The 15,115-nt window shown below is 36.4% G+C and overlaps 1 protein-coding gene across 1 annotated transcript in view; it reads left to right on the plus strand.

Moving 5' to 3' along the window:
• Positions 1-9,859: 9,859 nt before the first annotated feature.
• The window catches only part of fgfr3 (fibroblast growth factor receptor 3), a 51,893-nt gene continuing 46,637 nt past the window's right edge, over positions 9,860-15,115 (plus strand). The window contains 1 exon segment of the mRNA XM_051917464.1: positions 9,860-10,445. The gene's annotated coding sequence lies outside the window, so the exon portion shown is untranslated.

The raw sequence follows: 15,115 nt of genomic DNA on the forward strand, positions 1-15,115 counted from the left end.
TGGCTGTTAACTGTGACATGGTTGGCGCTTCTTCAAAGACAAACACACATACACAAGGACATACTGTAACTCTCCCACCCAGTGATTCAGTGCATGGTTAAAAACAGAATACTTGTCTGTACAACAACAGTAAACACTGTATGCAGTAGAGATTAGTGCTGTATTTGCATTTTGCCTCATAATTCACTGCTAGCATGATGGCCATTCATTTTACTATAACTGCAGATCATACTGGAGACTTACTCAATACACCTGTGACTGTACTGATCACAACTAAATAACAACTTAAAGTGATAGTTCATCCAAAATTGAAAATTACCTTATCATTTACTCACCCTCAAGTTATTCCATGACTGTATGACTATGTGAAAAACACTTCAAAATATCTTCTTTTGTGTTGCACAAAAGAAAAAAAAAGTCATACAGGTTTGGAACGACATGCGGGTGAATGATGACAGACTTTTAAAGTCTGCGAGTGTATCCCATGTGAAAAAGGAGTACACTTTAGCATACCTTTAATACTTATTTCGGACACTTACTTAATTTGCAATTAAATGAAAATGCATTATAGTTTAAATTTATATTAAATGCAGTTAGCTGAACTTTAAAGTGTTTTTGACCCAATTAATTGAGACTTAAATACATCTTTATGTGTAATTTCATAATTACTTCAGTTTTCTTTGACATATGGTTAAAGTGTACTGCCGAATGTCATTTCTATTGAAACTTGTATGTCATGTATTTAAATATATTTGTAATTACACATTTACAAAGGCCTATTTACATATATGTACTGATGTTGTAGACTATAATAGTATAACGTAATGTAATGTAATATGGAATAACACAGTGAAATTTTTTTTAAAAAATATAAGTATTTTGTGCTTTAGTATGTAAGACAACACATCAAAATATGTGTATTCTATAAAGCAAAACATTATGATTTAAAATGTACTTTAAAGTAAAACACTTTTTAGAAGTGTACTTAAGTGTGTTAAGAAAGTGTGCTCACTTTAAGTACACGAAGGTGGCCTTTTAGTTCATTCATATTATATTACCTTCAAGTACATTTCATATATTTAAGATTTGCACATTAAATAAAATTATGCACGCTTCTTTTTCACAAGGGATCCCTCTAAATTTCAGTCTGTTCCTTATACTGAGCTATTCAGAAAACTTAATATATAGTTCATGATTCATTTATGAATTCTATGTTGCTTTTATGATGTTTCTATGTCTTTTTTAGAGCTTGATTGCCCTTAACTGTCATAGTATGACACGAGCCGTTAATAAGTAAGACATTTGCACCAAGTTATTTAATAACAAGCGAGTCTATCTCAGATATTTAGAGCAGCAAATTCAACTTTTAATGGTTTTAATCTCTTTCTCTCTGTGTCTGTCTGTTGTGGAAGGTTTTTGTCAGGCTCTTTTAAGGCCGAGCACTGTGTGTACAGTGGGGTCTATAGAGACCGGCCAGTAATCCTGCTCTCTCTTAAGGCTCAGTCTGAATCTCAATAGGAATGTAGGGGGCAGATTTACTCCTAAATCCGTTGGTAAACATCGCACCGACGCTGCTCTCTGAGTACCAACTGGTCTCCTGTAATTGTTCTCTATGTGTATTTGTCCGTGTCTGTGTGAGTGTGTATACAGCGGAGGGTGTTTCTTTGTTTGTTCTGGTGACTCAGAGTTCTTGGCCCACTCACTTATTGAGTTAGATGCTAGGCTAAGCTAATCTCTGCGAAGGGAAAACGAGCACATGGAGAAACGGATTTGTGATGCTTTTTCTTGCTGTTGTAGTGGAGTTATGTGACCCTTACAACTATATGTTCTGTGGCAGTGCCATGGTAAAGTCACAGTATCCATGTTACATGTCCAAAAAACAGGGTAATACCATAGTACTTTTTTGTTAGTGAATGCTAAGCTAGCAGCACATGGATTGCCTACTGGTACACTACAGTACTCAGTGTTGGGGAAAGTTACTTTTAAAAGTAATGCATTACAATATTGCATTACTCCCTAAAAAAAAGTAACTAACTGCGTTACTTAGTTACTTTTTATGATAAGTAATGCGTTACATTACTTTTACATTACTCTTTCTCACCTGAGCAGGCTTGCTTGTTTGTTTTTTAATAACGTCAACAAAAAAAGTTCTATTTTTGGCAAATGTTAAGGCCCTTTCACGCCAAAAGTGAAATGAATAAGCCTCAGGCTGAAGGAAATGCATATTTACTCCTGTACAGTAGAGGGCGCCACTCAAACAAAACCTTTCAGCTGTGCTGCCATTCTGGATTAAAGAAAAACAGGATTACAGGAGAAGGAAGTTCAACTCTTATTTATATTTAGCTTTATATATTATTAATCTAAAGTAATTGTTGCTTATTAGTATGGTTGTATTAGATCATTGAAGGTCAGCAACAAAGACATTGGTTAATAAAGTGAGATTAAATACATAAAATATATTTGAGTAATTTAATATAGTTAATTATTACAGAATTGCCTAAAATTCTGAGATTGCATTTCATTCATTTTGAGGACTACTGAATGTTTTCGTGTAAGTGAGATGAGTAAATGCATGTTCACATTTAGTCTAGAACTAGAATAACCATCATGTTGCAGCGCACACAACACCTCTGCACTTTACTTCTTTCAACATGGCGACAGGAGAGCTGTCAGTCAATAAATATGAAAAAGAAACTTGCGGTACTAAAAGTAACTGTTGTACATTGAAAAAGTAATGCGTTACTGTACTAGTTACTTGAAAAAGTAATCTGATTATGTAACTCAAGTTACTTGTAATGCGTTACCCCCAACACTGAGTACACTTGTGTGCCAGAAGAAAGTATAAGGGCAGGTCAAATCATTAAACGGCTTGACGTTGCATCATCCGTTGAAAAAGATGTGGCGTTTGTGTGCGAAAGCCACCAGCAAGCTGATAAATGAGCTCTAATGGCATCTCAGATGTTGAGCTACAATGACCATAGATGCAACATACAACATCTCTGTTCCTCATCAGCGCTGCTGACGTCCGATGCTTCAGAGACATGCATTTAACTCTTATCAGTGGAGAATGTGGCGTTAATTCAGGGTGTCTGAGCGGGAGATTAGGAGGAGATGGAGCGGGGCTTTAGGGTGAGCGGGAGGACGGGAGGGGAGCAGAAAGCCGAAATTCCAGGGATGCCTACTGGATCAGGGATGAGGGCTGCTGTGTTTGGATATGGATCAGCAGCAGTTGCACAGGCCTGGGACCAGTGTCCATCTGCTCTGCTTTAGATGAACAAATCCAGCTATAGCCTTTAATAACAGTGCATCATCGGGCATGATAACACACGTCTTATGAATCCAGTGGAAACTGAATATTATTAAATCATTTGACTCTTATAAGTCGTGTTGAAGGGCTGGATTTCAGTGCTAGTGAAGGTGACATCATTGTGATCTCCTCCCTGTGTTGTGCATACTGCTTTGCTTGTCACAGACAGATTTATAGGGCATCCTTGCACAAATATGCATCCTCAGAAAGACCCTTGAATACATACATACAAATTGAGGGGTGAGATGAGAGTGGTCACTGTCTTTCAGAAGGATAATGGGAAACAGAGAGGGAGATGGGAAAAAAGATGCTGATGGGAGAGATGATATGTGAAGGATAAACTCATGTATATGCCAGACACCAGCGACACGTGGTCGACTTCTGAAATGGGAAGGCAAGTCCTCTATTTGCCTTTGGTTTTTTTAGTCTAATGTAAATTAATATTCTCTTTGAAGTTTACATGGTTTCTGGGTTAAAAGGCTTGTAGGAGAACATTTTCCTTACACTGTAAACAAAAAACAATACTTTACTATTTTTTAATTGATCAAAAAGTGTCAAAAACATTTATATCTCACAATATTACTGTTTTTACCGCATTTTTGATCAAATAAGAACATAAGGAACATTACAAAAATCTTGAGCGATCCCAAACTTCTGAATGGTAGTGTATGTTTTTGAGCACATTTTTACATTATTTCAAAAATAATAAATACAATAATACTGTAAGGGTTATGTTTGGTTTCATTGTGTTTACACTATAACGATGTACTAAAAACAGAAAAGTTTTTTCTTTGTACAGATGACAACGTTATCAAAAAGATCCCTGTTCACACAGATCCGCGAAAACGACTAAAAACGTTGTAATATGCATGCCAGGCCAGTAGTTGGCGATGTCACTTTGTAAATAAAGACTGAACACATACACATTCTTTTAATGAGCACTCATGCCAAACGCGCATATAGACTAAACATGTAATACACATGCATGCCGTCACTGTTTTCACAGATCCGTGTTTTTAACGGTATCGTTATCAAAATCTTGCTCTTTGAAACCCGTTTTCAAAAGTTTGCGTTTTCAGGCCCCCAAAATGCTGTTGTTGTGTAAATGAACGGCCAAAACGCATAAAAAGTTTTCCATTTTGAGTTGAAAATGATGTTGTGTAAACAGCCCCTTAGTTTTGTTTTCCCTGTTCCCGTTTGCTTGAGTTCTAGTTCCTTGTTTGTTTCCATGGTTTCTAATTGATTTACACACCTGTTCCCTGTTCTGTTGATTATCTTCCCCTGTGTATTTAAGCCCTTGCTTTTCCTCAATTCCTTGTTCAGTGTTAACGTTATGTTGAAAGTGTACGGTTTTTCTTTGTTCCTACTGTTTATTAAAAGTCTATATTAGTCGTTCTTCCTCTGTTCTCATTGGATTATTTAATATTCTGTTCTATTACATATTATCTTTTATTAATTTCTACGAACTGTTGTTTGGATAGTGTTAATAATATCATTTTGTATTACTTGTGTATTACTTCTTTTTTTTTTCATACTTCTACTTGGAAAAAAACACCACTGCCAGAAACACATTTCTACACTTCTGTCCTTTATCCTCAAACTCTTTTTCACATCTCACTTATGCAGTATCTAATTGATTATTCATTACAATACCAGCAGGTAACAGCGTACAGATACTGTATGCAGAAATAGAACTAGTGACACAGATATGCCAGTTTCCTCTCTGTATCGGGCAGAAATGCACAAACTCTTAAGTCCAAAGACAATACCTTTATACTCAGGCACATTTTCCATTAGAGCATTGTGGATCCGGGTGTGTATATGTGTGGGTGTTTGATTTTGTGTATCTGTGTGTGTGTGTGCGTGCAGGTAATGGTCTATAGAGGAAGTATAGACTCTGTATACCTTGCTGAGGGATACGCCTTGTGAACGGTAACTGAATTCACTTTGGGAAGGTTGGCACAATGTTCCATTTTGCAGAACTGGTGTGAACTTAACAATTAGGATTGGGATAGGAAGAAAAATGTAATCATCGTCACTGCTGCTGTCATATCTGACACATGTCTGCCTTCGAACATGGTTCGTTTTACAGTATATTAAAGATTTTTCTTATAACCAGTTCACGCAAACACACACAGACACACACACACACTATCAGTCAAATACTTAGTCAATATGGAAAGAAACAAAAGAAAACAAACATAATGTTATCAGCTTTTCAGGTTATCAGTAAAAGAATGCACACTGATAAGAGCCGAACTAGATCTTACAAATGCTCTCTCTCACACACATACACTCTTGCCTCTCCTCTCTTCAAGTTTCACACAGTTTAAATGCCCATGTGGTGTACCGATGCTTTAAATCTCATGCTCAACCTGGGATGTTTTTAGGGATTTAGCCACATCTGTAATCAATGAGGGAGTTATTGATTTGTGATTATCTCCTACCGTTCACAAAATCACAACTCTCTGATGTTGTGAAACATGGCCAGGTGCTCACAAAAGACCTTATGGATTAGAGGCATCCATGAAGAGTGTTTTTCAGGGCATAAATGCAGCCCAGTTTAATATTCAACCTCTTGTGAAGGGAGGCCCTCGTCCTCACCTCCGCTCCATTGTGTGTTGTAGCCAGAGGCTGGGGTTAGACTGAGGGGTGAAGCTGGGGAGAGAGTTCAGGGGTTCACTCGGCCCTTGGGGTGGGAGGTCACCCTTTCGTTCTGTTCTTCAGGTCTCAGAATGTCTGACGCTGCATTCTGTAAGGCCTTGGGCTCTTTATTCCCCCTATACTACACACATGTATTTTTATGTTTTGTTTAAAATTGTGTGTGTGTGTGTGTAGAAATATATAATATTATTTGTTGATCACGAAATTGTCATTATTATCAGAGTTTAAAAAAAAGATTTGCTGTTTAATATTTTTGTGGAAACCATGATATATATATATATATATAACTTATATATATATACAAGTTATATACTATATATATATATATATATATATATATATAAAATTGTATATTTTAAAATGTAATTTATTCCTGTGATCAAAGCTGAATTTTCAGCATCATTACTCCAGTCTTCAGTGTCACATGATCCTTCAGAAATCATTCTAATATGCTGATTTGCTGCTCAACAAACATTTATTCTTATTATCAGTGTTAAAAACATTTTTTTCAGGATTCTGTGATGAATAGAAAGTTCAAAAGAACAGCACTTATTTGAAATAGAAATCTTTTGTAACATTAAAAATGTTTTTACTGTCACTTTTGATCAATTTAATGCATCTTTGTTGAATAAAAGTATTAATTTCTTTCCAAAAACAAACAAAACAAAATCCTCCTGACCCCAAACTTTTGAACGGTAGTGTATAATGTTACAAAAGATTTCTATTTCAGATAAATTCTTTGTTCTTTTTAACTTTCTATTCATTGAAGAATCCTGAAAACAAAATTATACATGTTTTCAACATTAATAATAATCAGAAATGTTTCTTGAGCAGCAAATCAGCATATTAGAATGATTTCTGAACGATCATGTGACACTGAAGACTGGAGTAATGATGCCGAAAATATAGCTTTGCATCACAGGAATAAATTACATTTTAAAATATATTCAAATAGAAAGGTTTTTTAAATTGTAATAATATTTCACAGTATTACTGTTTTTACTATATTTTTAATTAAATAAATGCAGCCTTGGTGAGCAGAAGAGACTTCTTTGAAAAACATTTTTAAAAATCGTACCGATCTCAAACTTTGTATATATGTACACTACCAGTCAAAAGTTTGGAAACATTACTATTTTTAATGTTTTTAAACGAAGTCTCTTATGTTCATTAAGGCTACATTTATTTCATAATAAATACAGAAAAAACAATAATATTGTGAAATATTATTACAATTTAAAATTATGGTTTTCTATTTTAATATACTTTAAAATATAATTTATTTCTGTGATGCAAAGCTGAATTTTCAGCATCATTACTCCAGTCTTCAGTGTCACATGATCCTTCAGAAATCATTCAAATATGCTGATTTGATACTCAGTTATTATCAATGTTGAAAACAGTTGTGTTGGTTAATATTTTTTTGGAACCTGTGATACTTTTTTCAGGATTCATTGATGAATAAAAGGTTAAAAAGAACAGCATTTATTCAAAATATAAATCTTTTCTAAAAATATAAATCTTTACTATCACTTTTTATCAATTTAACACATCCGTGCTGAATAAAAGTATTAATTTCTTTAAAAAGAAAGAAAAAAAATTACTGACCCCAAACTTTTGAACAGTAGTGTATATTGTTACAAAAGATTTCTATTTTAAATAAATGCTGATATTTTTATAACTTTTAACTGTTTCCAACATTGATAATAACTCAACATATTACAATGATTTCTGAAGGATCATGTGACACTGAAGACTGGAGTAATGATGCTGAAAATTCAGCTTTGCATCACAGAAATAAATTATATTTTAAAATATATTAAAATAGAAAACCATAATTTTAAATAATATAGTTTTTTCTGTATTTATTATGAAATAATTACAGCCTTAATGAGCATAAGAGACTTATGAAAAATAGTAATGTTTCCAAACTTTTGACTGGTAGTGTATATATATATTAAATTAAACAGTTTACACTGCACCAAATACAGGGCTAAAAACGGTCCAATTTTTTTTTTTTTTTTTTGTGTGTGTGATCAAATCACTGAAACCACATCCATAAGTCATTGAAAATGCATTTTAGTCATTGACCACATTTCGTCTCCCTCTTTCCGCCTCTATGCTTGTAGCAGTCATTTTCACCACATGCTGCCAACAAGCCACTAAAATTCCCATAAACACCCTTGCTGGGGTCAGAAGTCCTCACTTGGAGCGCTGCATCCAACTTGTCAATCAATAAAATCAATATTCTTTCTCAAGCCTCTAATAGATATAATGATAGCGACACTGCATTAGTATTCACAGAGGATACCATTTTGAAATAGGCTAACAGGGGTTATTATTGAATGGATGATGTTTATGTGTCTTTTTACTGAATGTCTTTAACCCTGGTGTCAGAGAACAGAGTGTTGATGTGACTGAGGATCCTCATGTTTGCATGCTGATTCTACCACTTGCAGGCTAACAGCCCTCCTCTTAAAGCAAACACAGATGGACAGCTACTAAAGATGCTCTGTCTCTGCTTCCCTCAAACACACAAGACTCCTCTGGTGATTAATAAGAGGTTTCTTCTCTTTATGGTCTCATAAAGTTCTCTCTGCAAACATGTTTGTAGCTTTAAAAGTAATTGAGTCTTTGTTTTGGTGCTTATTCTACAGAATTACGTCTCTCGTCGACACTTGGCTCTCGGCTAATCAGCCTCAGGAGACACATGACAGCTTTATGAGACGAAAAATCAACACACTGACAGAAACACACACACACCTGTACAGATACATAAGCAGAAATACCTGATCACACAACCTGCAATTACACACACTTGCACTTCTAGTTTTAGTTGAAGAAACGACAGCAGCATGAGATGTCTTCAAATGAAATCAAAAATGAAATCAAAACAAACAAGAAAAGTTTGGGGGTATAAAATTTCATTTAAAACTAAGTAACTGGGAGAAGAAAAAAAGGTTCTATTGAAATGTTCAGCTTTTTATTCTCTTCAGCATGTGTTTTGTCAGTAAATTAGAAACATGAAATGACAGACACAACCAGAAACATTTTTGCTTGTAAGGTATTTTAAGTTCATTTTACCGACCTTAAATAGGCTGACTCTCATGTGAGTGACAAGTTGTCCCGCCCTCGCGCCAGTTAACACGTCATCAGAGAAGAGAAAGGATGTCTGCAGGAAATAGGGGAAGTTATTAAAGTTATCACATTAATTTAAAAAATAATAATGTGCACGGATAAATAATTTAGGCTATAATAAATACTGCAATATTACATAAAAAAAAAAAAAAAAAAAAAAAAAGAATTGTCCATTTTGATTTCATGGTGACTTGTTAAATTATGACAAATTATGTAATGACTAACTTTTAGGGCGCGACCGGCTGACCTTGTTCGTCTCTCGCGATACAAATTGTCTTTTGTCGCTATTAATGCAGTTACAAACCGTCTTAAAGTTGTTTTAAACCACACATTATTTTGTGTGATGTATTTCTGCTGTGTAAATCTATAATAACTTGATAAATAATAGTCTACTTTTGTCGATGTATTAAGCGTTTGAGCAGCCGTTGCTATGGTTACCTCCCCAAACAAAGGCAGAGTCTTCGCGGGTTGTTAGCCCTGAATGACTTGTATTTAGTGCTTACTGACATGTTGTCATACCCCTCAAACCCCGCTATAATTCGCACCCTGAAAATAGTATGAACAGCAAAATCTTTGCTATTTTTAATTGTTTTTCTGCTGACTCTCTCCACGGTCCATAGCGCGGTTTGGGTTCGCTGAGCGCAGCTAATTTGACAGTGAGTAAGTTGATTGAATATTCGGGTTTGGTGTGGGAGGCGCCTGCGGCTCTCTCTCTCTCTCTCTCTCTCTCTCTCTCTCTGCCCTGAACTCGCGAGGGGGGCGGCAGGCGGCGAGCACCGCACTCGCAGCAGGGACGCGGTTTGAAATCCGATCCTAGTTAATTTTTTTCTCTCTCTCCAGAGCCCGGTGCTCAAACTGTTAGTGGGAGTCTGTGAGCCAAGCTTTCACACAGCACCAAACGCCCCACACTTCACAACCGACCCAGCGGCGCAACGGAGCAGTTGTGCCCGGACAGCGCAGCGGAGAAGAGCGGAGCTTCTTCCGTTAGGACCCCGATACTCTCTTACGACCAAATACTACACTGCCTCTCCTTTAGATGATACATTCTAGTGTGGTTTTGATACACTTTTGAAGGGTTTAAGGACTGGACAGAGTCGGACAGCTCAAAGCTGTGTGGTGAATACAGCTTCTTCTCAAACACTCCAGTGACTGACTTCACGTCTGTTTAGATTTCCTTTACGCCTGGATTTGAAAACTTCAGTGTATTTGGATGATTTGCCCCCTGAATGTGATTCACGAAACATCTGGAGGGACCTCGCAGACCAATCTTTCTAGAAAAGCCGATCAACAAAATTTATTGTGATCACGAAAAGGATTACTGTCAAGAAGGAATTTGGTGAGAAGTTTATTATTATTATTTATCAAAATTACTTTGTCTTTTACAATTTCAGAAAGAATATTAAGGTATTACATCATGAATATAGCCTAGAAATATGGATTATGACATTAAAATATACAAATATAAAAATTATAAAATAACGTTTAAGGCTGCACTCATGCTGCATCATTTACATGGACGCAAAGCAGCGTCAGAGCCATCTCTAGGCTACTAAATGGACTGAGGTGGATAAAATATGCATATTTTACTAGTTTTTATGTGCCATTGCGTTTTGACACAGAATTTGAGCAGAAGGAGATGCTCAGACCCTTAATTCAGCTGTGTAAATGAGGTAGGCTAGGAAATAGTCTTATTCCTCATATTTAGTTGTTTCCTTGTTCCAGCTCCAAAACGTGTTTTTTCAATTAGACTATTGATTCAATCAAAGCCTTCCGAATGGAAACAAAGTTTTAGTGTAGAAGTGAGCTGCGGTGACATGTGGTGTGTGCCCGTATCGCTTACAGTCGGACAGGTGTTGCGCGGTGTGTGTGTGTTGTGTGTGTGAGAGAGAGAGTACCGCGTGCTCGAAAGCTGCTCTACCAGTCGTGAGGAGAAGCCGCACCTGTGCTGAAATACAGCACATTTTCAATAAGGCTCAATTAAAAGTGTTTGTAGTGTGTATAATTTAGCCTGCTGAAATTGACTACTCGTTTCCTGAAACGCGAATCTAGCCTATAACTGGTCAGCAGCCGGTCATTGTCATCTAGTTGTAGGTGTTTTAATGGTGCCGAAACCCACCGTGGGATGTGAGGTGACGGAAAACACAGTCAAGGGCGCTTGTATCAGCAGATCTTCCCGGTGAGCGCTCGAGCGCTTTTCTGCTGCGCTTAAACAAAAAACTGTTTAGCTATTCCCTTTAGACAGCTTATATAGCACTATTCACAGTACAGTAGGTTTTTACCTGTTGTAAACTCAACTCGTTAAAAGTCACTCGGTTGGCGTGTCTTTCCGATGAGAGACTAAGACCTTTACAACTTGGCTATGACGCATTTTAAAACCAAAATGACATCAATTTCTTCTGCGGCCACCTCAGCAGGGCTTCATTTGTGTTGTTTTTAGCTCACACTGAAGCGAACCTCACCAGTTTTTCATCCGCCGTACCCACGGGCCATCTGAAACCAATTGTAGCTATCGGAGTGAATTAGAGTCTCTGGAGGTGTTAACGCGGGCTACTGGGGGCAATTAGCCACCTCATGTACCAGAGTCATTCAAACCCGACTGGAGTCCATGGTGAGAACTGAACTAGGATGTAAACTGTTAGGTTTTCCCCTAATCTTGATCATTTCATTATTTTTAGCAGATCTATTGGTCTTTTTTTTTTTGGACTTAATGACAGATTGTCAGGCTATCCTGATGACATTTTTGTTGTTGAACTTAAGCCCTGTAAAACATTTTAACCTACTAAAATTGAAACGTTTAATAGCTGCCTTAAATTTTTAAGTGGTGGTTGCAGTCATTGTACTACTGTAACTTAATTTACTGATAAAGAAAATATTTTATGAGTTTTCAGAGACTCGACTCTAGAGTCAAAACGCTGAGATGTTGAAACCTAATGATGACAGCTTTGTCTCCAGTGTGTGCAGCAATTGTCATCTCCCACTTTTAGAAGTTTCTACACCAAAATAATCATGACTTTTCTAGTCATATGTCCCCTGCACTTTTCAAACCAGCTCTGGTGGATCTAGTAAAGGTCCCTCAAAGACATTCACACAACTCAAATGTGAGAGGTCATGTCAGCAGGGAAAAAAGAGGCTCTTTTCAGTTGAAATCCTCTACTAATTGTGACCCTAAGCGGACCGGTGCCGGCTCAAAATCAATACACGACTCTGTAGACTGTCAAAAGTTTGAGAGTTGAAGTTGTGAAGAAGTGCCATCAAACTTTTTCTTTCTTTCTCTAAAGTTCATCATTCTTTATTTAGACCTTATTAGTTTTTTAAGTGATTTTTATAATATTTAAAACAAAAAAAAATGTGCACAAGATCATTTTACACACAATGCACAAGGGCTAAAAATAGCATGAATGAAATCGAGCAAACAATAAACAATGTGCTCTTTTATCCTCCTGTTTTGAATGATTTTCTTTTTCTGTGAACGGTTTCGAGGACAGTGTCATGCCATGTAAGCATATAAGATGATGAGTTTAATGCTTGAAAGCACAGCAAAGTCACTGACCGAAAACCCATAATTTCACAGCGACAAATATCTGTGGTTTGTAAATTGCTCCTCTGCATGTGATTTGTGTGTGTTTGATGTGTTCCTCTCTGGGGATGTTTAAAAAGATGGGTTAGTGAGTTTAATTCTCACCTTTATGCAGTTGTCTGTCTACACTGAAGCATTGCGCAAACCCGTAGCCGCATACAATCCCACACGCACGCTGACAGAGCTGTGAGAGAGCCGCAGGAGGGCGAGTGAAGTCCTTGGAAGAGGATTACAGCCAAACTCTAATAGAGACACCTCAGACTTCAGCTTTTCATCTGCTGTCTCTCTCTTTTACTTTATCTCTTTTTTACTCTGTCTCCCTCCTAATCCCTATTTTCATTGGCAGATTTAGGCTGGGTTGGCCGTTGACATGGCTGCACAATTACTGGAGATTACTGACATTTTTGAGTCCCAGATTTGTTGCAAGGTGTGACTAGCGTGTGATGGGATTCCATTAAAACCCTCTTTGACCCGAAACTATTAGACATTACACGCATAAATGCCCAGGATATGACAGCATATCCTTGCATGGCCTTGTTCAGGTCTGTAGTTGTTTGAATGTCATAGAAAGAGCATTGTATCTTTTATACTTTAATATCACAGTTAAGTGAGGGGTCTAAAAGTAAGAGACAAAGAAAGGGAGATACAGACAGACAGACAGTAAAATCATAGTAGCTAATGTTGATTTACTGACTCGACTGATAATCATAATATTTCAATGGAGTCCAAATCAAATTCTTCAGTAATCCCATAGATAAACACTGACTCTTCTGAGAGAGTTTTACACACCACACAGCAGCACACTCCTGCTTATCAGTCATGTCACACAATCCCAGCTGCCTATATCCTAAAGTTTAATCTGCAAAGAAGTATATACAATAAAGTTTGGGATTAAGTTTAAAGAAATTAATACTTTTTTTGAGGCAGGATACAGTGACAGTAAAGACTTTTACATTTTTAAGTTTCAAACTAATCCTGTTTGTTTTTAACTTTATATTCATCAAAGAATCATGAAAACAAAAATATTAGGCAGCACAACTGTTTTCAACATTGATAATAAGGAGAAGTGTCTCTTGAGCAGCAAATCAGCATATTAGAATGATTTCTGAAGGATCATGTGACACTGAAGACTGGAGTAATGATGCTGAAAATTCAGCTTTCCACCACAGAAATAAATTACATTTTAAAATGTATTAAAATTGAAAACAGTTATTTTAAATTGTAATAATATTTCACAATATTACTGTTTGTACTTTATTTTTAATCAACAAAGTGCAGCCTCGGTGAGCATAAAAGACTTTTTTCAAAAACATAAAAAAATCTTACCGACCCCAAACTTTTATACTGTATATTGTGTTAAAGTCCCCCTGTAGTCAATAATTTTATACCTTAAAACTCATCTTTGATCACCAAAGTGACATATTTACACATATTTTCCTGTGAATAAAAATCTTCACACCTTAAAATAGCTTGAATGTAACTCTACACCCTTGCTTCATTTAATATACGCGGATCAATGAATATGCTAATTAGCCCCACCTCCACTCACTCGCACAAGCTCAGAGATCCACTCGGTTACTGAGGTAAACGCTTCACAATGGTATTGCTTTTTACAACGTCGATAATTAATATGATTAGCCTTTTGCTTTAAAGCCTTTTGCTACATTATCAAACAGCTGCTAATAATGTGTTGCTAATGTTACACAAACCATGTTCCCATTCGCCATCTGGGTCAGACAGCTGCCTTTTGAAAATCAGTATCCTTAGAAACGCTTTGAACAACTCAAAACATCAGCGGAGAAAGGCATATAGTTCATCATAACATCGTAATATACATCATACACACGCTATATTGCTAAATCTACCCGATTTTTTATATCAACATAAAAATATACCAAGATATAGAGAGTACCCTGCTTCAGAGCGGTCACAGTTAATGATATGCTAAAGCCCACCCACACGTTGATGTGATTGGTTACAAGGTAGTTTGTGACGTAAGAAACACCGGCGATTTCAAACCGTGTTTTTGAGACTGTCTTTGGTTCACTTGTTTTAAGGATAAAATACTCAGCATTGTTACTGACTTATTAATTTGCACATGGTTTGTCTTAAAGCATATTAAAAACACCACATAGACATATAAACAACATTAAAAACTTGATTTTCACCACAGGGGGACTTTAAAATGACTTAAACGCTTTTCGATGCTCAAACTGCACCATGTTGGTTTAAGTAACAGATAATGTACAATCATTATCGCAAAATAAACTTTGACAGGATGATCAGGACTGTCTTGTATCACCCCAAAGAGGTTTATTTTGCGATAATGACTGGCTGACTGTACATTACCTCACTTGTTACGTAGCTTCTCGCCAAATAAATAAATAAATGGACATCAAATGTTGATCTAAGTTGAAATCATAGCATTA

Source organism: Ctenopharyngodon idella, chromosome 13, assembly GCF_019924925.1.
Source record: "Ctenopharyngodon idella isolate HZGC_01 chromosome 13, HZGC01, whole genome shotgun sequence".
Lineage (NCBI taxonomy): Eukaryota > Metazoa > Chordata > Actinopteri > Cypriniformes > Xenocyprididae > Ctenopharyngodon > Ctenopharyngodon idella.